At 40.0% G+C, this 27373-nt stretch overlaps 1 protein-coding gene across 12 annotated transcripts in view; it reads left to right on the forward strand.

The window, feature by feature from the left end:
* Positions 1–27373, forward strand: part of BACH2 (BTB domain and CNC homolog 2) — a 336154-nt gene that overhangs the window by 63178 nt on the left and 245603 nt on the right. For 6 of the 12 annotated variants that reach the window (XM_079146712.1, XM_079146710.1, XM_079146711.1 and 3 more), the window contains one exon: positions 25986–26098. The gene's annotated coding sequence lies outside the window, so the exon portion shown is untranslated. The other 6 variants (XM_079146715.1, XM_079146716.1, XM_079146717.1 and 3 more) reach the window with 5 other exon arrangements.

The raw sequence follows: 27373 nt of genomic DNA on the forward strand, positions 1-27373 counted from the left end.
ACAGGGCTATGGCTGACATCCTCTCTGTTCACAGGCCACCTACTACTTTAAAGAATCATTATACAACTATTTTAACACTAATAACTGATTCTTATTGAACGTTGAGTACTTTTATTATTTTGCTAAGGAGCCCATTATCATTATTTAATTTAATCTTCACATAAATCCCCAAAGAGACTTACTTTATTATTTCCAATTTTTGGACAAGTTACCTGAAACTCATAGAGCTTAATACCTTGTCTGGGCTTATACACCAGTGAAGCATACAAAAAATTAAACCTAAATCTATGTCCTTTCAGGCTAGCACTATACATAGGCAAGTGTATTTTCCCGGGGTTGGGAGAGTGGGGGTGAAGTAGGACTGGCAGCCTGTGTGCACTGGCAAACAGAAGCAAACAAGACCCATCTGAGGTAGGTTGAGGTCGTACACAGAGAAGGCATCGGTATAGGTCTGCAGAAGTGACATTCTCATCTGGAAAAAAATGATTGGCTGATAGTAGGGAAAATACTTTACCCCAGAGAATTTGTCTATTGGGTGTGCTGCCCAAAGTCATGAGTGTAAGCCCCAAGTTAAAAAAAAAAAAAAAAAAAAGTGGTTTCTCACCTCATCATGGTCCCAACATCCTATATAGCTCTCTTCTTAAATTGAGCTTGTAAATTCAAAATGTGATTAAAACAAAAATGACAGTGTGATGTTGTCTCAGCTTCTCTGTGAACTGAAACAATTTTTTGTTTAAGCATGAAGTCTCCCATCTCATGGACCAAAGAGAGATGACCTAGAAGAGAAGTCACCATAAATATTTGAGGCTTAATGAAAGCTATTGAATAATACCCCACATTATTGCAAAAAGATTTAATTTGAATCCAGAGATACACCCTATTAAGGCAGATAACAAAAAGTAAGAAAATGAGGCTAGGAATTAGTAAGAGATGTCAAAAGACTACTTAAGAACTTAGTGGAGACAGGCCATTAAGTGTGGTTTTGAACTTTTCTGGCAGCTATTGTGAAGATGGAAAGAGAAGTGTCAAGGAAATTGATTCTTGAAATTTAAAAGGAGAAAGTTCTCCTAAAATTTTAGCAGAAAAATAATGTGTCACTCTACAGGTATTGGTTAGTGTTGGATAAAGTTGTTGGCTTGCAGTCTTCTGCATACCTATTCCACTTCTTTTTAGAATTAAAAAAAAAAAAATCTGTATGTATGGTCTATCCTGTGTCTCCTGGGTTATTGACTGATAATAGAACTTGTGCGTTATCTGTGTCTTCATTTCTCTTTCCTTCTGGGCCTGTTGTTCATTTAATGCACATTTCTTTTCCCATTAACATTTCTGCTAAATGATGATCAGGGAAAATAAAAGTAAACACACACCTCTAGCAATCACTTTTGTTGTTTGCAGAGATGATTTTAATGCTTTCTTAACTAATGAGAGTTGCAAGGGAGATCTACCTGCATCTGTTTTAAGAGCTCCCGGCTGTCTTGGGGTTTGGCCTGCCCCCAGATATTCTTAACCAAGGCTACAAGTAACACTTGCGGGTATGAATCTTGACCCCATTATATCTAAAATGAAGGCCATTCCTGGAGAATTAATACAGAATGTGAAAAGGCTAGAAATTTCTGATTTAAATCAAAATGCTTCGATTGCCTGAATTTCAGTAATAAGTATTTCTGTTTCCTCTATCTATAAGGAATTGAAAATCTTGCGAGGCACCCTTGGAAGGCTGGAATCATAGGCAGATAGTCAGACACAGATATACTGTGTCTATTGAAAGTTTGAAGATCAGCCCATCTCCTCCTGTGTAGAAAATAATAATGCCTGACTTTCACTAAAGGGCTTTTCATCTCCTAGGCTCTCTTAAATATTGACTAATTAAATAAAAATGGAGGAAGTCTGGCTAAATAGCCTGTCTTTGAGGACCAGCCCAATGGACTTAGAATACACAGTCATTTGCTGTATCTTTGAAACAGAAGCAACTAGAAGTCTTTTATTATTGGCCATAATAACAAGTGGCATCTCTTATTATGTTTGGCAGCCGACATATCAAATTGCATTTTAGTTGGTTGTTATACATGAAATACTAGGATATGAGTAGATTAAAAATGAGAATTTGCAGCCCTGGGACATGTAATATCTGACATCTAGGGGTTGCCATGACAACTCATCAGTATGTTGCTTTGTAATCTTTTGGATTAGGTTCTGGCCCCCGGGTCACTGGATTGGAATTGGCAGGCAGTTTGGTAACAGGATGCAAATGTTGTACCTTTACTCAATGGCATTTGAATTTGCAGTTTGGTCATGTTGCTAAGGTCAAGTAGAAATGACATTGAGAGAATATTTAAATTCCTGCAGAACCTAAACAAGGTCACATTTGTCAGCAAAAATACTCAGGCGGAGTAGTCTAAGACTCAGCAATTGAAAGACAGGATTTCCTGTCCTTGGCCAGTGGATAAAAAGTATACAAGTATCCCTTAATATATGTACATCCCTGAACAGTCCTATATAATAGAAAGTTGTGAAGTTAAATGCTTTTATAATTGTTTTATGTTATAAAATTGGAACTAAACATGCCTAAGAAAACAATTTGGCCACAAAGCAAACCACAGCTGCTTTCTAGTGCTCCATATCCTTCATCTCAGCCGGAAATGGCTTGCAGGGTGTGGAATTTGGACCAGAGCAGGGAATTGGGCAGAGTGTGGAAAGAGGCAGTTGGGAAATGGTACTTCATTCCTCACTTAGGCCTTATTCACAAAGATTGTGTATTCTGTATGCTAATGTGCATCTCAGAGACACCTTGTCACCAGGGATAACCAGCAAAAGCCACATGGAAATTAAAGAGCTCTATTCCTCAATCTGATCCCAGTTCTGCCACTAACAGTGTGATTTTGAACAAAACACATTTCCACTCTGGGTAACTCCTAGGAAATGAGGGGGTTGAGTTTCCTCTAGTCGTCAAATTATACTATTTATTATCTCGCCAGGCAGAACCTGGTCTCCACACTGCTCTTTGCCTGTAAGCCCACATTTCCATCATTACTTTGCAGCAGAATTATTTGTCATGGTTAGTGGGACCTTCTTATCATTAAAAGAGAGAACAAAAGGATTCCTCCCCACCACCATAATTTTTTAGGTTTTCTAATTGTGGCTTGCTGAAACTAAGATTGCTGTGTGGTAAGCTTAGGGTGAAATGCCAGAAAGAAGACAGCCATTGCAGAAAGCTACCCCACAGCCACCACCACACCATCAGATGAGCTTATGTTTACTGAGCATTTTCTATATGGAAACAGTGCTCAGTATGTTATATACTCCATGCTGTTTAGTCCTCATAACAAATACACATGCACACACAGATATGCAAGAATGTGGCATGTATAAAATTGAGCATTAACTACCTATCAAGTGTTATGTCAAATACTCAACATAATGCAGTGAGGTAGATAAGTGGATTACATCAGTTAAGCCTCACAACAAATGAGAGGTTATCAGTTGTATCCATTTTTTTTAAATAAGGAAATGAGCCATAGCTAGTAATTGGTGGAGCAGGGAGTTGAGCCCACATAGCATGGCCTTGGAGCTCCTTCTTATAACCTCTTTGCCTATGCTTTCCACACATATATCAGTCACCTGGGAGGTTGTTGGAAAATACAGGAATCCTGGGGCCCCACTCCAGGCTAGTCAAAATGTCAGAGGTTGCTGTCTGGACTTGAGTTTGCAAATAGGGAGGCAGAACCACTGCCTTTGATGGACAACTAGAGTTATCCATCTGAATAACCTGTAGCAAGAGACTGATCAGCCCTTTGATAGCACAATGGGCAACATTCCAGTTATTGTTCTTTTCAGAGACCATGCCTACAATCCATGCCTAGTTTCCTTCTCCTAGTCTGAATCCCAAAACCACAAGTTCATTGAGTGCCTTTTAAAGATTATGGAATGCACCAGATTATGAAGATCAGAGAACAGGTTTCCTTTTTAACTGAAGTAATGATTTTGCACTAAGATGTGTCAGAGTTAACCTTTGCTCATCACTAGCACCAACTTTAATCTTAGCTGTGCTCTTTCGTCAGTGAACTTAACCTACTAGTGTAAACTGTACATGCGTGTAATCCCAGCAGCTCAGGAGGCTGAGGCAGGAGGATCGCAAGTTCAAAACCTGCCTCAGCAATTTAGCAAGGCCCTAAGCAAGTTAGTGAGACCCTGTCTCTAAATAAAATATAAAAAGTGTTGGCAGTGTGACTCAGTGGTTAAGTGCTCCTGGGTTCTATCCCCAGTACCAAAAAAGAAAGAAAGAAACCTACCAGTAGAGTCTGAGTTCCAAACTTCGATGCACATTGGAATCACCTGGGAGAGCTATAAAAACTACAAATACTTGGCTTCTGCTCCAGACATTCTGATTTTATTAGAATGGGATGTGACCTGTGCGGTGGGATGTTTAGAGCCCTCATTTGACTCTTCTTTTTTTTTGCTATGTGGTGCATTTCTTTCTAAGTTCTTTTACCCTTAAAAGCATTTTTATAGTTTTAATGCATGTTGATTTATTCTTCAAAAAACAAAATAAACACCTCTTCCACATACTTTATGGTTCTTTTCCCAAAAGTTTCGACTATCAGAGTCACTCTTGGAGGCAACAGGCAGCAAGCCTATGGTGCTGAAGAGTTGATAATATCTTAGAGATAGCGATATGGTAGAAAGTTGGAGATCAGGTAAGGAAGAATTGACTCAGCCTTTTATCCTCAGGGAGTTTAGTAAAATCAGATTAACATAACCAACTGGAAAATAGAGTTGGATTATAAAAGTATGTTAAAGCAGAAGAGTAACTTTGTTGATAAGTTTGCAGATGTACTTGACCAATCAAGAACAGTAGGTAGATCTTAAACCACGACTTTTAAAATCAAGAGATGTTGTTTGGTGGATAAGAGGAGACACGTATCATAGCGATGCAAAAACTCTTGGCAAAGGCTAGGGGGTGGGAAGTGGAGCATTACAGGCTACCAGACCACTAGCTCGGCTGCTGTGCAAAGTGTAAACTGGGTATGGCAGATAATGAGGAGGATTGCTGAGGTGGAGCTAGCTCTTGTGTTAGATTTAATAGCAAGAAGAGCTTAAAAATTAAAAAAAAAAAAAAGTATAGTAGGAGTTTCTATTTCCCTTTGTGTGGTTGTTGAAGTCCAGTTGGTCTGTAATTGTGTTGGTATTCTGGATTATAGAATAAGGCTGGTAGTGTGGGTTGGTTATTATGCTTTTCTGAGGGTAAAGCTTTTGAAATTAACTCTGCTCCTTAGGTTTAAAAATTTCTCATTCTGATGTCTTGCCTGTGTCTTGCTGCTGTAAATCCCCAAGAAAAAGAAAGGAAAAGGGGGTTAGGATGCTTCTCTTTTGAAATGGAAGGGTCAGAGCAGGCAGGGGGCTGTCATGGTTGTTTCTCTTTGTTCAGGAATTAGAACATGTGAGCAAGTGGTTCCACCCCTCATTTTGTGAGCTGTTTTCCTTCGATATTTCCTAATTTTTCCCATGACGTTTCAGCCTGTTTCTTCACAAGATTGTATGGCCTGAAAGACCCCATTGTTTTACAGGAGTGTGAGTTTGTGCACATTTACTGCTCTGCCTGCCTGGGGTCTGAGTGTGGGTGGTACACTGCTCAGGGACCATGCCGACGGGAGAATGCGTGGAGCACATTTTCTGTTTATTCAGAGTCCACAGAATGTCTTTTTCTTGATAGAAAGTGCTGTACTTTTAAAATGTTATTCACAAACTGCAATCTGATTGGCAGAAATACGGACATTCCACTAGGCTAAGGAAAGTTTCTTAATGGCAAATCAACTAGATGAAGGTCTTATATAAACTTCAGCTCCAAATAAATGCAAACTTTTGTTCTTGTAGTGCACACACACTCGTTGATAGCCTGCTGGGATTTGCATAAACTCTTGAAGTAACAGCCTCTCTGTATTCTGCATGGCAGAATCCTAGTCAGTATACTTTTTGAGGGTATAAAATATTATTTATAGTAGGAGGGGAAATGCAGTGACAGATGAGCCTCAGCTAAAGTTAAATAGATTTTTTTTCAAGTAAAGGAAATTGGGTTTTAATACTAATGCAGTTTTCTTTAGGTGAAGGTAATATATTATCTTTATATCAAATTCTAAGGAATTGGGGGGTCTGTATTTGATTAACTGTAGTAGACTAGTCGAAGACACTGCATTTACATGGACTCATAAAGAACATCAATCTTTTTAACCTGATTTACAAGATTCCCCATTGTTTTTCAATGTTAATGGCAGCGTGACATTGGGACCTAAAGCGGTACTACATCAGTTGTGCTCTTCACTGCTCCGTGCTCAGTGAGTCATTTTGGCAGCTCAGAGTCAACCATAGTGGAAGTGTTTATACCATGGAAATTGGCAAACATGACAGATCAGAGCTCCCCACCCTCGCAGCCTGTTTTTAAACAGTTAGCAGCATACCAATGCCCAAAGTGGAATTTAAAAATGAAAGAGTCTTCTCCCGAGGCAAGCAATGTGGTACTTCCACTCAACACAGCAAACAGTATGAACATTTTAAAATATGGCAGGCCATGTGACTGCTCTGCCTGCAACCCTGCAGTGACTTCTCACTTGGACTCTCACCATGACCTTAAGGCTATTCATGCTCTGGTTGCCCTGCCTCTTTTGTCTCATCTCCACCACTGTCCTCTGGCCTGTCACTTCCAGACACCTGGTTTCTTCCCATGTCTGTATTCTAGACATGTTCCTCTCTTAGGGCCTTTACTCAAAGAACTTCAAGCTTTGAGTGGTACTCAAACTCTGGGTACATCAGAATCACCTGGAAAACTTCCCAAAACAGACTGAGAGGTTCCCACACCAGTGCTTCTGAGCCAGTGGCAAGTTTGTAGGTGATGCTGGGGCCACACTTGGAGAACCGCTGCTCTAACTGATACCCTTTTGGCTTATCTCTCACTCCTTCAAGTCCTTGTTCCACCAGCACCTTCTTGATGAGGCTCACCCTGACGATCCTATTAAAGATTACAGCCTTCCTCCTCCTCCTCCTCCATATTTCCAGTTCCTCTAACTCCATTTTTTTTCATTGCGCTTGTTACCGAGTAACAAAAATGGATTAGTTATTATGACTCTTAATTGTGTTTATCGTCTGTCTTTCCCCACTAGACTCTCAATTCCACAAAAGTGGGAATTTGTCTTCATTGATATATCCCACATCTCTATGCCTGGTAAGTGGTAGGTCAATAAATTGCGAAATGAATTAATGAATGAACAACACTGAGAAATGAATAATGTATCTCAAATATTGGCCCCAGCCCCTGAAATTCTAACTTATAAGGAATCATAAAATCTTTTATTTGGTTTTATTTCTCAACTTCACTGCTTTTAGAATAATAAAAAGATGGTTTCTGCTCTTGGCGTAAACTTGCAAATGATTTGGTGAGCTAGCTGTATCAAATGATTGCTCTTATCTTTACATTTCAATCTCGAAGTCCCCAAGTCAGTGGTCTTCAGACTGTCCTGTGGAAGTTTGAGGTTTGACAGGTTTTGCAAACATGTAACTCGCATTTCATTTTAAAAAAATTTAAAACTAATTTCATAACTATGATTTTAAAAACATACACACTTAAATGTGTTATACACCATATTTTAACACATTCAGACCACCAGCACATTAAATTGGATTGTCAAATTAATGAAATAAAGTATTTTTGCTATTTTGGTGTATATATTTGGACTCTTTATAAATAGATAATGAATCAAGAAGTTTTATAGCAGTGATTTTTAGATTCCAGCCTAGTCATAAATTGAGCAGGTGAATTCTCCTGTCATACCTATTCAGCATGCTCGATTATATGGCAGACAGGGCTTCAGAGCCTCTGAAGGCTGCAGGCTTCTGCACAGATTAATGGTCACTTTTATGATATATGAATACAGTACACACCACTTATTGACATATATGCTATTACAGGGTCATGAATACTCAACTCTGTGTTTTGGATACTCCTTGACTGCCTTTTAAAAAAATCAAGTCATTGTCAGATTATCATTAGTGATTACAATTTGAAATTACCCCCCCCAAATCTACTAGGTTTTTTTCAAGCATTTCAGTAAGTCTGAGACAGATCATAAAATTATAAAGTGCTAAAGAACATTGTGCACAACCATAGAAACAGAAAGATGTACCCCATTTGTGTACAATGAATCAAAATGCAACCTGTAAAAAATAAAATATAATAAAAACAAAAAAAGAACTATTATAATTTCCAATGCATCTATACCTTGATGATAAATCCACTCATTTCCACAATTCAGACGCAGTTTCCCATAGCGAGTTCCAACAGCAAAGGATACAGTGTTATCTGTGACAATTTGGTTTCTGAGTTTCAGATGATAAGTAGTAGGAATAGCAGATAGCAAGAGATCTGTCTAAAAAATTGCCTGAGTTTCAAGAGTAGGATTAGGTTAATGAGTTATGTCTGCAAGTATCTGTATTAGGATTTTCCTAATATAATGCAACCCAATACAAACATGAAAGTAAATTATATACTGGATCACTTAAATGTAAATTGAAACAGACCCTCCTCTCTCAAAGTCCTACTATCTTTTTTTTTTCTTTTTTTATTGTAAACAAATGGGGTACATGTTGTTTCTCTGTTTGTACATGGAGTAAAGGCGTACCATTTGTGTAATCATAAATTTACATAGGGTAATGTTGTTTGATTCATTCTGTTATTTTTTCCCTTCCCCCACCCCTCTTTCCCTCTATACAGTCCTTCCTTCCTCCATTCTTGCCCCCCTCCCTAACCCTAACTCTAACCCTAACACTAACCCCTCCCACCCCCCATTATGTGTCATCATCCACTTATCAGTGAGATCATTCGTCCTTTGGTTTTTTGAGATTGGCTTAGCTCACTTAGCATGATATTCTCCAGTTTCATCCATTTGCCTGCAAATGCCATAATTTTATCATTCTTTATGGCTGAGTAATATTCCATTGTGTGTGTGTGTGTGTGTGTGTGTGTGTGTGTGTGGGTGTGTGTGTGTGTGTGTATAATCACTGTTTCTTTATCCATTCATCAATTGAAGGGCATCTAGGTTGGTTCCACAGTCTGGCTATTGTGAATTGAGCAGCTATGAACATTGATGTGGCTGTATCTCTGTAGTATGCTGATTTTAAGTCCTTTGGGTATAGGCCAAGGAGTGGGATAGCTGGGTCAAATGGTGGGTCCATTCCAAGTTTTCTAAGGAATCTCCACACTGCTTTCCAGGGTGGCTGCACTAATTTGCAGCCCCATCAGCAATGTATGAGTGTACCTTTCTCCCCATATCCTCACCAACACCTGTTGTTGCTTGTATTCTTGATAATTGCCATTCTAATTGGGGTGAGATGGAATCTTAGGGTGGTTTTGACTTGCATTTCTCTTATTACTAGAGACGTTGAACTTTTTTTCATGTTTGTTGATTGCTTGTAGATCTTCTTCTGTGAAGTGTCTGTTCATTTCCTTAGACCATTTGTCGATTGGGTTATTTGCATTCTTGGTGTAGAGTTTTTTGAGTTCTTTATAGATTCTGGAGATTAGTGCTCTAACTGAAGTATGATTGGCAAAGATTTTCTCCCACTCTGTAGGCTCTTTCTTCGCATTGTTGATAGTTTCCTTTGCTGAGAGAAAGCTTTTTAATTTGAATCTATCCCAGTTATTGATTCTTGCTTTTATTTCTTGTGCTGTGGGAGTCCTGTTGAGGAAGTCTGGTCCTAAGCTGACATGCTGAAGATCTGGACCTACTTTTTCATCCCAAACTCATTCTCTGAAGCCAATATTACCCTGATACCGAAACCAGACAGAGACACATCGAGGAAAGAAAATTTCAGACCAATATCCTTAATGAACATCGACACAAAAATTCTCAACAAAATTTTAGCAAATCGCATACAAAAACATATTAAAAAGATAGTGCACCATGATCAAGTGGGTTTCATCCCAGGGATGCAAGGTTGGTTCAACATCAGGAAATCAATAAATGTAATTCACCATATCAATAGACTTAAAGTCAAGAATCACATGATTATTTCAATAGATGCGGAAAAAGCATTTGATAAAATGTAGCATCCATTCATGCTGAAAACACTAGAAAAAATAGGAATAGTGGGAACATTCCTTAACATTATAAAGGCCATCTATGCTAAGCCCATGGCTAATATCATTCTAAATGGTGAAAAACTGAAAGCATTCCCCCTAAAATCTGGAACAAGGCAGGCATGCCCTCTTTCACCACTTCTATTCAATATCGTCCTTGAAACTCTAGCCAGAGCAAGTAGACAGACCAAAGAAATTAAAGGGATACGAATAGGAAAAGAAGAACTCAAACTCTCCCTATTTGCTGATGATATGATTATATACTTAGAGGAACCAGGAAATTCCACCAGAAAACTTTTAGAACTCATAAGTGAATTCAGTAAAGTAGCGGGATATAAGATCAATGCACATAAATCTAATGCATTTTTATACATAAGTGATGAATCTTTGGAAAGAATAATTAGGAAAACTACCCCATTCACAATAGCCTCAAAAAAAAAATAAAATACTTGGGAATCAGTCTCACAAAAGAGGTGAAAGTCCTCTACAATGAGAACTACAGAACACTAAAGAAAGAAATTAAAGAAAACCTTAGAAGATGGAAAGATCTCCCATGTTCTTGGATAGGAAGAATGAATATTGTCAAAATGGCCATACTACCAAAAGTGCTATACAGATTCAGTGCAATTCTAATTAAAATCCCAATGATGTACCTTACAGAAATAGAGCAAGCAATTATGAAATTCATCTGGAAGAATAAGAAACCCAGAATAGCTAAAGCAATCCTTAGAAGAAAGAACGAAGCAGGGGGTATCGCAATACCAGATCTTCAACTCTACTACAAAGCAATAGTAACAAAAACGGCATGGTATTGGTACCAAAATAGAAAGGTAGATCAATGGTACAGAATAGAGGACACGGACACAAACCCAAATAAATACAATTTTCTCATACTAGACAAAGGGGCCAAAAATATGCAATGGAGAAAAGATAGCCTCTTCAACAAATGGTGCTGGGAGAATTGGAAATCCATATTCAACAGAATGAAACTAAACCCATATCTCTCACCATGCACGAAACTAAACTCAAAATGGATTAAGGACCATGGAATCAGACCAGAGACCCTGCAGATTATAGAAGAAAAAGTCCTACTATCTTAAAAGGTCCATTGAACACATTATATGAAATAATTCTGAGTTATACTTCATGTAACATTTTGTAGACTTCTTGCACATCTCTCTATATTAATATGCCTAACACTTCATGGTAATTCATGGTTTTGTCTCCCGCACTATATTTGAGCCCTTTAAAAATAAGAATTCTGTCCCACTCAACTTTATGCCTCCAGTGCCTGGCACTGCCTAACTCACAGTGATAACACAGCACCTGTTTATTAAATGACACTGCATCCCACTGCAGAGGGAAGCAAGCTTAAAAGGAGCCGTGAAATTCATATTAGATACATGATCAGTGATCTTTCACTGTAAGCACATATTTTAGGATTACAGAGCATATTTAATGGTTCTGTACATCCTTCTCCTTCATCCTTCACATAGGACCATTTAAGCTGAACTGAATTCTTTCTAGAAATGTCTCTAGGCTCTGACTTTTCCATGCCATCCTCTTGCCTCTGCTCTGTCCAAATTTCGACCTTCTCTTCATCCCTTGCATGCTTTGAAAAAGCACCCTCAAAAGCCTTTTTCCAGACCCAGTACTCCCTCTGCTTCTCCACATGGGTGTTACAGAGTCTCTATGAAATAAATATGAACGTGACTGTTACAGTTTAGATATGGGGTGTCCCAAAAAAATCAAGTGTGAGAAAATGCAAGAAAGCTTAGAGGTGAAATGATTGGGTTGTGAGAGTTCTGAACTAATCAGCGCATTAGTACTCTGATAGGGATTTAACTGGGTTGCAACTGTAGGCAGGTATGGTTGGAGGAGGTGGGTTACTGAGTGAGTGTCTTTAGGGTATAAATTTTGTTTTCTGTGAGGAGAGTCTTTCTTCGCTTCCTGGTGCCATGTCCCCAGCTGCTTTCCTCCACCATACTCTTCTACCATGATGTTCTGCCTCACCTCAGGCCCTGAGGAATGGAGTTAGCTGTTTGTGGACTAAGACCTCTGAAAGTGTGAGCCCTCAAATAAACTTCTTCTCTTTTAATTGCTCTTGTTAGGTCTTTTGGTCACAGTGATGAAAAAGTTGACCAAAACAGTGACCTTTGGCCTGCACTGCCAGCAGGATAAGGTCTAAGCCTATACTGTCCATGCAGGAGCCACTAGCCATATGTGACTATTGAACTCTTAAATTGTGGCTAGTCCAAATTTGAAATGTGCTATGCATGTACAATCAACTCCCTGTTTCAAAGCTTAGTATGAAAAAACTCAATAATAATTTTTATGTTGATAACATGTTAAAAATGCATCCTTAAAAGCATCATCGAAATTAATTTTTCCAGTTTCTTTACTTTTATTAATATGGCTACTAGAAAGTTTTAAATTACATGTTTGATTTACTTTGTATTTCTACTGGTCAGTGCTGGTCTAAACTGTATCATGGCATTTAAAGTTTTTTTTATCACTTGGCCTCAGTTACCTTTCCAATCTATATCACAGCCTTTCCTGTCCTCCTCAGATTCCTTACAACCCTGAGACTCATCAGCCCTATTTATACTTTTGGCTTTTAATTTTTTTTCACATTGTTTCCCTTCTTCCTGAAATGCCCTTCCATTTCTTTATTAGCCATCAAAAATCCTGCTCCAGCTTTGAAGGTCTGACCTATTTGTCCCATGCTGGTGAATTTATGCCTCATTTCCTCAAGCAGAATTAGCCACCCCTCCCTAGGCAGCCATCCCTTGGTGCCTCCGTCCTGCTGCCTTGTCTCACTGGTCTCCTTTACTAAACTTCCCAAGGGAAAAGTTTGCAACTTATTCCTCTGATGACTGCCAAGGGCAGTGCCTGGTGTGTAGTAGACATCTAATCGACCTTTATTAAATTAATCTATGAGCTGGGGTGTAGCTCAGTGGTACAGCACGTGCTTGGCATGCACAATGCCATGGGTTCAATCCTCAGCATCAAAAAGAAAAAAAAATTAATTTATGAATTAATTTAATCCTTCTGCACATGCTGCTGTTTTTACACGCATTAAAGCCTTGATCACTTTAACCACTGACCATGGGAAAAATTAGATGCCGAGGTAGCAGGACTGGACCTTTCAGCTCTAACTCCACTTTCAGATCTTATGTTTAATAAGATAGCCTCTTTGTTTTTTACCTGGTGACTTACAATAATTGAAAAATATAAATTTGAATGGTAAAAGCTAAAGATATTATACAGAGAAAGGATAGAATGACAATATAAATGATGGCCTTTAAATGGATTTTGTTTACAGAGATTTCTCATAAGATTTTTGTTAAATGGCTAATTCCACTTCTAAACACATTTGAAAGTCACTGTTCTAGTCCTAAATTTCATTTGTATTTCCATTCCAAGGTTTCATTCTGATTTCGATGAGATGGTGTTTAGTATGCCAATTCACACAGAATAAGATTCCTGAAACCAGGAAACTTTTAAAAAATACTGATGCCCAGGCCTGGCTTAGGCACCCAGCATAATGGAACAGAGAGAAGTAGGCCCAGGCACCAATATTTTTGAAAAGCATAAATACCTTGTATTAAAATGAGACTGCAGTGCTTAAAAATAACAGATAGGTAGTCAGCTATGAAACGTCGAAGTTTGGAATTTACATTTTCTTTTTTTTTTTTTTACTAAGTTTATCCTGCTGTTATCTTTCTTGGGAATAAAGCTAATGAAATCTTAACAGTTGATGGTTTGGGGGTCAGAAACATCCTTTAATATAACCTATTATCTGTGGAAAATTTCCTAAAGCTTCTGAAATTAAAATTTTCCTTTTCTGTCATTCTCTAAAACCTACATGCGGCAGAATTCTTATGTCCCTTATTAGCAGAAATAGCTAACACAACACCTATTTCAGATCATGGAAATGAAGACTGACAGGGGCAGTGGATTTAGGAAGTTTGCAGGGCAGCAGGGGACCTTCCTTGCACCCTTGTCAGCCTGAATGAGCAGCCCCTGTGACAACCTTCTGTAGCTCAGCCCTGTTGGTAAAATCTGACCTTCTGGTTAATCACTTTTTAATGATATTCATCCTTTTATTCTTGGTATGTGAGAAACCAGCTTTTTTCTTTTCTTTTTTTTAGACATGAGAAAAAATTAATTTCCTAATTCAGTAAAGTGGGCTGGTATTGTAGACATTTTTATGGGGACGGGAAAAAAAAGACCTAATTTCTGTGTATTAATATCTCTTAATATACTTTTAAAAGGTTACAAAGTACCCTAAATCTTACAAAGGAGAAAAATCTAGGATAAATACTTTGGAAACATTATGGGGAAATCCTATAAATTCTGTTCATAGCTTCAGTGTCATTACTGTTAAAAATGCAGACAGAAGAATGCATAAGTTTTGCAAGTTATCAATTTGTTGAAAATGACTGAATGCTTGTATTTTTTCTAAAGTGTCATGTCTCAATTTGGGCTCTTCAAGGGGGAAAAAAACTGTCAGAAAAAAAAGTACACACCAGGGATCCAGTATGTTAGGGCAGAAAAAGGAATTGAATTTTGTAGTTGGCTTGGTTATTTGCAGTAAGGGGAATGTCATCCTGTGTGAGACTGACGTCAGGCAGATTGAATGCAGAGGCAAACTCAGGGCGTGTGTGTGTGTGTGTGTGTGTGTGTGTGTGTGTGTGTGTGTGTGTGTGTTTTAAAGCCCCACTCTCAGAATATGAAGTGACTATGAAGGGCACCACAGCAACCCCTGGATCTGTCAAGAATGCACCTATTTTTAACATGCTGGATCAAGTGTCAGCACTCATAGGATATGAGGAAGGGGGTAGAGACTGACTTGTACAGATTCTGCGGATAGTAAATGGCCCTCTGGCGTGTTTACAATACAGCTGTGCATTCTTAATGGCTCTGCCGCTGCCATGTCAGGTAAAGTTTTCTTTGCACGTGATGAATGGCAGAGAATTCTTTAGTGAGGGAACCAAAGGAGCTGGGAGGAGGTAAGGGAAAGGGAAGAGCGGAAAAGAGAGAAAAAGAAACACGCAGCTCCAGAGGGACATAGCCTGTGCTTTGCAGTTGCTTGTGTGGATAGAAACCAGATGGTGAGCTGGAACACCCGCTTGGCTATCTGAGGAGCCAAACATATGGTTAATGGTTGGGAGAAATAGCTTTCAGAGCCAGGGCTTTGCTGACTGCTTCATATTACAGATTGTTACAGTGTGTCATTACATTGCCAACCTAAGTGCTTAATACCCACTGCGGGCGCTGGGCATACACTTACAAGAAGGACTTTTAGCTCTTTGCTGGCTCTGAATGGAGAAGTGACATCATAGGGAGGCTGAAAAATGTCTGGCTTTGGAGGTAGGGAAAAGGGTAATTTTGTAGTGGAAATGTACTTTTTTTTCCCTGTTTTACAAGCCAAGTCTTCCCTCCACTGAACTCTACTGTTTTCTGAGTAACTTTTTATACTAGGCTGCCCCCCTGCCCCACCCATCTCTGTGTGTGTGTCTCTCTCTCTTCCTCTTTCTCTCTTTCTCTCACACACGCGCACACACAAAGTGCATAAAACTGATATTCACCATGTGGGCCTTGTCCCCCGCGCCAGCGGATCTGACCATCCCCTTCACCTGGAAGCCACATCTCTGCACTGAAAGGACCCGCATCCGAAGTTTCTGTTTGGGGAGCTTTGGGCAACAGCAGGCCTGTGTTATCTAAGGAACTGCTGAGCCCATTCATCTGCTTTTCACGGCCCGCTTCCTTTTATTTTTAGCCAAATCCGTCAGGCCTGACAGGCGGGTAATTCGAGCCAGAGAAAGGGCAGAGCTCCAGGTCCTTTCCACAAAGCAATTCTTCTCCTCCCTCCTGGGAGGGCTCCAGACTTGGCCTGCTTCAGGCAGATGGATTTGTTGAGTCATGTGAGATCATTTACACAAAAACACAGTGAGGCAGTGGAAATTAAAAAAAAAAAGAAAAAAGAAAGAAAAAAGAAAAAAAGAAAGAAAAGAAAGAAAAAAAAAAAAGAAAAAAGGAGGGTGAACAAGAGGAAAGAGGAGGGGAAGCCAGGGGAGTGTGTGCCGCCCGGCTGCTGGGGAGCACAGGAATTTTGCAGCAGGCAGCTAGACTGAGGAATGCCTTAGAGTCATTTGTGTATAAGGTAATGTCTAGTTTACAGAGTGGGGTGGAGCCAGGCTAGAGAGGCGCCTCCAACAGCTTGCCTCTATTTAAAAAAGGAAGGGGGTGCGGGAAACTTTAAAAAAATCCTTTTTAAAGCAACACCCACCAAACAAAGACCACACTGTTGACAGCATTGGGTTCCAGTAGCGGTAAACTACCAATGAGCTGGTTTAGAGAAAATGAGTTTGCTCTGTGATGTAATACAAGTTTGCTTTGTCCTGACGCCAGCATGACTGAGGAAGCAGGGGGAAGAAGAGGAAAATTGGAACAGGACTCTTGGTTAATGGTTTCCAGAGATTATTTTGCAGGACTTGAGTGGAGGGAGGAAAGGGGATATTGTGGAGAATTGCTGCGAGGTGTACCATAATTGCGGTAGGTAAAATAGAGTCATTACTATGGTTTCCTTGCTCAAGAAGAATTGAGCAATGATTTTGAAATGCCAAGAAAGGTATCAGTTTTCCCTGCCGTATTAATTTTCCTTTAGCTTTGGAGGCATTAAAAAAAAAAAAAAGAAATTAAAAAAAAAAGGCCTGGTTCTTTCATCATGGTAAGCAGCATTAACATTAGTGAATCAGTTTTTGTTTTGTTTTGTTTTTCCTGGTGTTGGGGATTGAACCCAGGGCCTTATGCTTGACAGGGCGATCAGTTTTGTTTACCGGTTATACCACAGTCTTTAAAACATTCCTTTAAAAAGTTGTCCCTACTCATTCATGAAATTCTTTTTCTTCTTCAGATTTGCTTACATGGCATTAGTTGTGCTTACATGGGATTTTTCCCCCTTCTTTTATTGGAATAAAAGAGTTCGTAAGTGAATGATGACTGAGTAACCTCAATGTACAGTCTTGCACCAAATGTAATGAAACCGTGTCAGGTAGAGAGAAATGTATGGAAACAAGGACAGAAAATTAGAAATGAGAAGCATTTCAAAGTATGCACCACGGTTATTTCTTTTTTCTTTTTCAACTATAATATTTCATAATAGTGGAATTTGTTGCTGGTATTTGTACACACACACAACATAATAATAAAATTTGGTCGGTTTCATCCCCCACTACCTCCCCTTTCCCTCTGCATCCCTCTATATCATGATTATTTTCATTACGATGCATTTCTGCAATTCTGCATTTCTGCAATTCTGCATTTCTGCATTTATTTTAAACCCTACTCTGCTGCTTTTTTTTTTTTTTTTTTTTTTTTTTTTTTTAGTCACCCTAGAATGTAGGTCAACATCACCATGGTTCCTCATACTTTGTTAGTATTTTCAATGTTGAGATGTTTTGTCACTTTTTTCCAGACCTAGATATACTTAGGTTACCTGTATGGTTTCAGAAATCATAGAGCTTAGCTCATAAATTCCTTCTGCCGGTAGTCATCACTGAATGTTGATAGCAGGCATTCAGATCACACCTTGACCTGGAACAAACACAGCACTCTCTCGATGTTGTTGATAATATAATCGTAACACTGAAGTCACACCACTTTTTCACAGGCCACTAATGCTCTTCCTCTAAATAGTTAAGGGAAGTTTTATTGATTTTTCAGGAGGAGAGAACTGGTAAAATTTTGTGGTTATTAATTGTCTACATTTTGGAAACCCCAGACTGCATGATATCAACATTATCGTAATGTTAATTGTGAGTTGTCTTTGTTTTAAATCTACTTATATCCCCAAGTGTTCACTCTCCATCAAGGCTTCTTGTCTCAGCATTATTGACATTTTGGACCAGATAATTCTTTCTTATGGGGTCTGTAGGACCCCATCACTGGCCACTACCCACTAGATGCCAGTAGCAACCACCCCCATTATAACAATCAAAATTGTCTCCATATACTGCCAAATGTCGCCTGGCAGACAAAATCACCCTGGCTTACAATAGCTGTACTTTCTTATTTTGGTTTAACTGACCTGAGCATTCAGTTATTTCTGAGATTGAATTAAAGGCTGTAAAGTAATGTTTTACCTTCTGTCTTTGAAAGTATGGCGCTGGGATTTGAAGCCAGGGCCTGTAGCTTGTGGATTATGCTGAGCTGGTGCTTTATCACTGAGCTTGTAGCTCACAGGTAGACACCCATTCTTCTATGTTCATTCTTATGTCATTTTATATAGGAATCGCAACTAGGGTAAAGTTCTATAAAATGCAGGCAAGAGTATTTGAGGGAGAAATTTTCCCCACCAGAAGACCTGGAGTTTTATTTTTGTAAAAGAACCTCTCTCTTGGAATTCTGACCTTAGCAGGTGGAATCCTTCAAGGCTGACTTGTAGAACTTTTCCCAGAGCTACTCAAGAGGAAATGGCTGGACTGTCTAAGCCTTGGGATGTTGACATTAGCAGCAAGGGCACTTTTCACTAGGGATCAGCACAGAAAGCCCAGGCCCCAAGCTCAGCACCTTTGTGTACAACCCTAGAAAGAGGGAAAGGTGGCAGTGACAGTGCTTTCTTAGGCGCAAAGCCGACATCCTCCCTGTCCCAGGGTGGCCATGGTCTCAGAAGCTGGAACTTTTGCTAAGGAGGAATGTAGAGCTTTCCACAACTAAGGCAGGCATAAATTTTCCTGTTTGTTTTGTGAAGACTAGTGTTGACTGCTGTAATGAGATCAGAGGAGGCCCCAGGGACTCAGCCTTCAGGTCAGATGCTGCTGGTCAGCCGTTTTCTGTGGCTTGTGTCTTGGCTGCTGTTGGAGAATGCAGCCACTCCCTACAGACCCTGGTTGTGACATGGTGAGGTGGTTGCGTCTTTGTTGCATTTCATGCCATTTTTTCTCACTCACCCTAGAAAATCAGCATGCAGCCATTCAATTATATTTCATGGAAAAGTGAAGATAAGGCAGGTTCCTTTCCACAGAACTGGGGATGGACTTTGTCATGTGAGAAAGTGCATCCTTGGACAGAAAGATGGCTTTCTTCCTGGAGCAGCAGCCTGGGTGATTGCTACCATACCTGCTGAGGGTAGGTTTCTCAAGGCCTACACCACTATCAAGTCCTTTCTTACCCGAAGTCACTCTGCCCTGAGGAAGAGTTAGAAATGAGTTGAAACAATATAGCTTATGCTACAAAGAAAATATTTGTCTTTTACCCAAGTGACCGTTAAATGGCTACACACGAACCCTAAATGTGACAGAATTGAGTGTAAGGAACCCCAAACTGGACATTTCTAGCAGGATAGTATATGCTGAGCTAATGCAGCCTGGCTCATTTACTCAGGTATGTTGAATAAAATAGAAGTTATTTTCAGCTCTATCTGAGCTTAAAAGAAGGAAAGGAAATTCTTTGGAGTCAGAAGACAGAAATGCCATTGGCCTGTGAGTGTTTTAGACCTTTTACTGGCTCCAAAGAATGTCCCCCTCCATAGTGGGACTGGGGCTGGAGCTGGAATTGCAGGGCCATAGTGTTTGAATATTGTGAAGTGTATAGTGATGCCACCTATATGGTAGGAGAACTTCAGCTATTTTGACATAGAAACTGGTTTGAGAGCATTGAGAGCCCTGGGCCCTGGCAGAAGCAAACACCAGATTCCTGTACAGATGCTTAACAACCCAGCACGAGGCATTCCCTCAGAAAGAACAAGCCTTACTCAGAGGAAGCTGGTAATGAAAAGTACAGAATCTGAGTCCGAGGGAAAGCAGAGATCCACATGGATCCCCTGGACTGCTTCCCACCAGAACTCATCATGCTGGGTAGAACTATCCTATGGGGATTAATGGGGAATAAGGAGTAAGACCCACATTACCAAGCAGATGAGCTTCAGTTGTAAGCTCTGTCTCCCATTAAGGTGATGTCCCCTCAATACCACCCACCTTCAGGGCCTTCTTGAGAATAAATTCCTAATTGGAAGTTTTTTATTGAAAAGAGAGCTAACCCTCCTCAGCTTCTTTAAAGAGGTGTCTTTCTGGTGATTTCTCCCTTTGCATTGCTCCCTTTATGGTGGGTCATTCTGAAGTAACCTACTAAACTATTTCAGCTTCCAACCAAATCACAGGAAATGGGTTTTCCTGCATTGTGCAGCAAATTCCCCAAGGGAGAAGGAAGCTGAAATTGTTTGTAGGGCTCTGGGGTTCTATGAGCATAAAATGAAAGAAACCCAGGTAGATGAGGCACATGATTGGGAAACCTTTGACCTAGATGAATGCAATTAAACCTTCTCAATCCAAAGTGGTCAAATAGATCAGGAACTGCCTAGAGCTTTGGACTGCCACCAAGTACAGCCCTCAGGGTGACATACACTATTGTCAGACATGAGTTCAAGATGTTCAAATTAAAGCATGATCCTGTATTATCAGGGTGATGGAATCTCATGTGCTTAACTTTTCTCTTCTGAGGCACAAAAAAAGTGACATTTCCAATTGTGCTCAGATAGTTCTCTGAGCTAAAGTGGTGCCATTCTTCTGAGGACAAAACTCTTCAGTATTTTATTCTTACTTTTTTATTTAGCCACAAAATATTTTGTCTAGAAGTGAGTAAGAAATAGATATTGACATTAAAGTGTTAGAAGAGGATAGAATGAATGAAAGGAAGTAGGCTCAGCTGATGCCAAATTACAGGAAGATATAAACCTAAACCTTTGAATTTAACTTAGCATAGTGCCTTCTGTATATAAGGCAGTGAAATAGGTGCTGGGTATTTGAGTACTAACTTGAAAAGGCAAGTTCTCTTCAAATGTTTATAACCCAGCAAGACGATCGGGAGGTAAGCACCTACCTGCAATTAATGTAGAATGAGGATGTTGAATGGGGGTGGGGAGCAGCAGGTTCTTCTCTTGTGGTCTTCAAAACAATCTTGGGAGATGTAAAGAGTTTCCCCAAAATTAAGGGAGGAAGGGATAGAGACTCAGAGAGTGCCAGCAACTTGCCACAATCACATGCCAAGTGAGAGTTGATGTTTATACTGACTGACTTGGCTCCAAGCCTTGCTGTATATACTTTCTTTGCACAACCTTCAGGTGTCCTGGGAGTGGGTTGTGAGCTTCTACACCTGGAGATTTAAAGTTGTGAAGAATCTTTTGGCTGACTCTATAGGTCATGGACAGTAGAAAGTGCAAACTGGTCCGCCACATCCAACCCCTGCAGAGGTTCCAAAGTGTTAATGTAAGTTTCCAATATTAAAAAAGCAAATATTTTTATGTACTGTCCACATTTCCTGGCTTTCTTGAATATAACAGCAGCTCTGGGCTATATTCAAGTCTCACTCTTGTTATGCTGGGAATGGCACTGGATGGCAGACTGAGTGCTCCTCATGTCTCATCTCAGGCCTGGCTGTTCATCATCACATTCTTCTTGATTCCTGTGGGCACCTGACTTTGGAGCTCTTGGCTAGATAGTCATGTAGGTAAAGGAAGCAGCTGAATCAGGTAACCTCTTGGGGGTTCTTTGTCCTGTGCCTTTGACTTGAGCTAGTCCTTAATTACTGGGAGACAGAATAGGCCTCTTACAGTGATGCCCCTGAATCTAAACTTTAGTTATCCATATGATCTAACTATGGGCAACCCCTAGCATGTGCACCAGAGTGGTTTTGTGAAAGCATCTGGCACTCTTGACCCTTAACTGACTTTTATTCCTCCCTCTCTGGCTCTCAGACCAGTTTATTTTGTTCAAAAGGTAAAAAACAAAAACAAAAACAAAAAAACCCTCTCATTTCCTCTTTCTTATCACAATTTCCTATTGAACCATAACATATATACTAGTTAAAATTCAGAATATAATTTCCATGTCACTACCCTACCCTCAGGAAGAAGGCCTTTGATGTAGTTGGTGGCATCCATCCTTCTGGCTTAGGATGTATATTTTCTGTGCTGTGCTGTGCTGTGCTGTGCTGTGAAGGCAGAGAGCAGGGGAGAAAGGCAGATGGCAGACATTGTCCAGCCTCTTGGGGAAGAGCCACATTGTGCTGCTTGCTGCCTCAGGGGTGGTGAGGACACTGAGGTCCTGCAGGTCCACAGCTTGTAACTTGGAGGATGGACAAGGACCAGCAAGAAGCTCCTCAGGCAACTCTACCCTGGTCCTCTGCCTCTTCTTTGGGAAGAAAGGAATGAGCAAGTGATTTGGAACATGTTTGTTTGGGGTAGGGGCTGGGGTCTGTTTGTTCCTTTGCCTTTGGGTCATTAATCCTAGCACTGTGCTCCTATTGTGGACGGGAGAGATTAAACTTTCTATAATAAAATGGCCTACATTTATTTAGTCTTGACAAGAATCTAGTTCATGGTTATTAGGAATTGACTTATAAGTTATGTGAATTATTCCAACCTAAAAATATGATGGAGAAAATTAGGGATATTTTCCCCCCTTTCCTGTTCATATGATTGCCAAGCTCCTAAATCCTAGATTTTTGAGCATTTCCTCTATATGCTTTCTGCCCTTCCTCTCCAAAGCTATTTGTCATTTCACTGTAGATCCTTGGGTCTGGCATGAGTCCTCATGCTCTGACTCTTTGCTTAAGCTGCTGGCAGAAAGAGGAGGGACAAGAGTCCATTCCACAGACTGGTCTCGTGATGCATTATGTCTCTCTGAAAGCCAGTGACCTTAATGTGAAGAGTGACCTGCTTGCTCTTGCTGGCTATATCCCTTTGGAGTACCTGGGCTACCCAGCTTTGAGATATATTACAAAAAACTTCTAGAATAATCTTTTCAGCAGGGAGTGGGGAGTTGAAATGGAGAGAAAACCACGTCATCATCTTCCATTCTCTATTGGCAATAAGCCGCATTTGCAAGGCTAAGGCATAGCACACAAAGAAAGCAATCCTCGATGCTTTTAAGCATCTCTTATAGTAAGGAGGCTAGAATAAAGTCTGCTTAGGTGATTCTCACCATACCTCTCAACCACCTGAGCAGTGATCCAGGTAAAACTGACTCTCTGTGGTAGGTGGAGGTTGATGGTAAATAAGTAGTGGTGAAACAGGTAGGCCCGGTCTTCTCTTTTTTCTTTTCTCCAACTCCCACTTGCTAACGCCCAAGTCATGAGAGCGTATAACTCTAGAGATGCCGAAAGATGTGGAATTGTCGTCAGGAGCCTGAAACTCTGGGTCTCTGTCGTAGCGAGGACCTGGCTGGTGAGGGGCACATGGCCATATCACCAAAGCTGTCTGTAGATGTCTTTGTTTGCGTACCGAATCTTTAACTTTCTCCTCTTTGTAAACCTTTCCTCCCTGGCCCTTTTCTCCTTTGGTTTACTTCTTTTGGTACTGGAATTGAACCTAGATCCTCATGCTAAGCATGCATTTTATCACTGAGCAACACCCTCAACCCCGCATCTCTTCTTACACTCTTTCTTGACCTAATTGCTTACCCATTCTGCTTCTGTTCCCCTCAAAAGATGAATTGCATTCCATTAACCTTTTAGAAACCTCTAATTGCAACAGGCTCATTGCTCATTGAGCCAACTCAATTAGAGTCAACTGAGTAGAAGTCACAGATTGGCTTATGAGACTGGCTTTCTCAAGGCATCCTTTAAATCCATGTGTATTCTCTTTTTGTCCAGTGCCCAAACTCCAGCTTCTTAAAAGATTAAAAAGAACAATTGAAAAAGTGTAATAAAAACAAAATCCCCTTATCTACCATGCAACTCAGGGATCTTTTCCCTTGATGCTTTATGTTTAAGATGTAGTCTGATTTATTAAGCTATAGATTCTCTGTGCTTCTTCATAAATGGAATTGGTTATAAGACAACCAGGTTCTCTCTGTTTCAAAAAAGAGATGGAAAGTAGTTGATAGAAGGAGGCCTGTTTTTCTGGTTGTTGTCCAGAAGCAAACTGACCCCTTTTCTAAAACTGTCATCTGTTCTCTGAGGTGTTTTCTGTTAATGGTGGTCTTTGAGGGGAAGGTATGTTTTATTGGTGGCAGGGAGGTTGGGTTTATCTTTCATTGGTGGTATTTGTATTTACTTTAATTTCATAGTACCTTGAAACGAAGTCACTTCTTATTACAGCATGACCAGGAAGAACTTTTTAAACCTCCTGTGTCAGGTTAGGAAAACTGATCATTGACATCATACTAAATGAGAACATTAATGTAAGAGTATATTGTACTGTTTTGAATACTATACAACTGCATGATTTTTTTTCATTGTATCTTATATACTTGGAGATACTGGGATGTCTCATGCTTCAAAGCCACGATTCCAGAATTCTCCTTGTTGTACATCATTGTTAAAATGTGTTATTGCTGTGACAAAATGTGGCATATTCTTTGAAATCTCTGTCTGCAGTGGTTTGAAATTATCTCTCCCTATATTCTGCTTTATTAAAAAATTAATTATATTGTGTTCACAGAATAGTAATGTATGTGAAATCGGAATTTATCTTTTGAAAATATAATTGCAAAATTGCTTTCTTGCCAGTGAAAGATGTTAATATAGGGAATATCAGCACGTACTTCTCCATGTCTTAGACTCAACAAACATGTTGCTCTCTAATCCACAAAGGCTGATTACTAAGAGCTAAAGGTGGTTTTGGTGAACTAATGGGATTATGAGTGCTTTTTTTCTTTTCATATTGAACATATTCTATATTGTTATAATTCATAATAATGCATTTAAAAATTTTAAAGCACTGGGGTTCCAATTAAGCTTCCTGTTCTATTTTTCATGGGAAGTTTCAGATATATAAATCATTCCTAGATGCAACCTGAAAAAATATTGCACAAATAAGGTGACCGTAAGGAAGCTGACAGTGTTTTGTTTTCCTCTCAGGTCTGCCCATAAGTATCTTTCAAAGGAAAAGTATACAAATCTATTTAAGTGGTTGGAGACTTTTTAAATTTTATTTTTATTTTTTTCTTTAATATTCGATTGAAAACCCTGAAATCATACCATAAACTATTTTGCTCTAAAATGTAATTCAAGAGATTCAAAAACCCTGTGTAAAGAATCAGTACCAAGATTGAAAACACAGACACTATTCCATTTTGAGGAGAGCTGGGTTGTTTGGTTCATTTGGCCCAGGAAAAACTGACCTCCTGCATTCCTGATGGAACTCCGCTTTCCCAAGGAGTGTAGTTCTACATATTAATCCCTGGCAGTGATATGGTCCAGCTCCAGCGTATGCCTTCCTGATCCTTTGTGCCTGCTGGGCAGCAGAAGACGGCACTGAGATAAGGCCAATGGTGCTGCTCTCACTAGTCTCTTGCCCTTTTGAGAGGTCTGAGCCCAAACAGAAAGCCCTAAGTCATTGGCCTTTGTCTTATCGATCACTAAATCCTTAGTACCTGACCCTTGTTAAGTGCTTAAAGAATAGTTACTGAATCAGTGAGGGTTCTTGTCCCTGTGATCTGCAGTCACACTGTGCACATGATATTTTAGCTTTGTCATAGCCACTAGCATGCTCAGTGCTTTGCAGTCTCCCTCAAGACTCTTGATTTGATATCTAGACCGGCACTGTCCAAATGGTAACCACTAACCACATTGGCTATTTAAATTTAATTAAAATTATATACAATTTAAAAATTAGTTATTTCTAGTTCAGGGCTTTGACTTCATTCAAAAAGGTGAGCAGCACCACTTCATACCAGACTCAGTGCCTTCCTTTGCTGCCTAGTAGTGCCTCTGCAGACTCAGTAGCTACACATGGCCACCATATTGAACAGCACAGATATGGATGAGGCCGTCCTGGCAGAAAATTCCACTAGACACAGTACTGCTGTAAGCCTTTCTCAGCACTGACTGATGAACTTCTTGTTTGTGTTTGCAGTGCAGCTGTCTGCTTCAGGAAGTGAGGACTCCAGGAACAAAGAGAATCTTCAAGAGCTGTCTCACATTGTGACATGTCTGATCCTGTGCTACCATCCCTGCAGCATGAACAAGGTGAGAGGTACTTTGTTTTTTTCTTTTTTTGTTATCTGTTTTGAGTTTGTTTATTGTTGTTGTTGTTTTATTCAGTGCTGATAATCAAACCCACAACCTTGCACATGCTGGACAAACGTTCTACCACTGAGCTACATCCTCAAACCAGTAAGAGGTATTTTGAATCAGCATTTGTATTTTCCTATGGTACCATGATTTTCCTGGGCACTATGTCTTTCTATGGTGTGAGGAGGTTGCTTCTGCCAGAGGTTGGAAAGTTGTATGATCCCTGTGAAGTGTTTCTGATGGGGCCACATGAGGTGGCCACTCCATGGTTGTACAGGTTCCTGGAGTTATCACTTGTATCTTCCAGAAGCCTCTGAGTGGCTGAAAGATTGATTGTTGGTATAACTGCCTTAGCATGAATATTAGGAGATTGAGGCTCTGAGCCAGACTTTCTGAGATTAAATATCAGCTCTGCCAGATGTTAGCTTCAAGGATGTTAGCTTTCTAGTTTGGGGCTTTGACTTCAAAGCTAAGCCACCCGGGCAAGTGGCTTAACTTCTTAATGCCTCTGTTTCTCCATCTGTAAAATGCTAATAATAGTGCAACCTATCTCACAGGGTTGTTGAATAGATGAAATGAGTTCATGCATATACCAGACCTTCTTATAGTACCTACCCACATTATAAGCATTTGATTAACATTTGCTGCTGCTGTTTTTGATGTTGGAGACAGCATTGTTCCTTAGATGTAGTTGCAAGGGAGTCTAAAGTGCATCTACAACATTTCCATTTGTTCCCTGATTGATTTGGCAAGCAGTACTTGACTACCAAAAGTGCACTCTGGGGATTAATAAATAGGACTTAGTCAATGTTTTACCAGGTGACAGACTACGTTGGGTCAGTGTGGCTTTATGTTCTAACAAGGTATGTACCAGAAGCTCCGTAAGCACAGAAGAAGGAAGCTCCCACTCTGGGACTTGGGAAGGGCAATAGAGAAGAGGGGACATTTTGAGATGGATCTAGATGGTAAGTGCTAAGTTCCTGATAGAGAATGCAGGACAGTGTACTCCAGATAAAGGAAGCAGCCTGTTAGGCGCAGAAGCATATGAGAGGGCTGGGGACATGGCTCAATGGTAGAGTACTTGCCTAGCATGCATGAAGCCCTGGGTTCTATCCCCAGCACTTTAAAAAAAAAAAAAAAGAAGAAGAAGAAGAAGAAGCCAGACATGGTGGCACACACCTATAATCACAGCAGCTCAGAAGGCTGAGGCAGGAGGATCACAAGTTCAAA

Source organism: Sciurus vulgaris, assembly GCF_902686455.1.
Source record: "Sciurus vulgaris genome assembly, chromosome: 7".
Classification (NCBI taxonomy): Eukaryota; Metazoa; Chordata; class Mammalia; order Rodentia; family Sciuridae; genus Sciurus; species Sciurus vulgaris.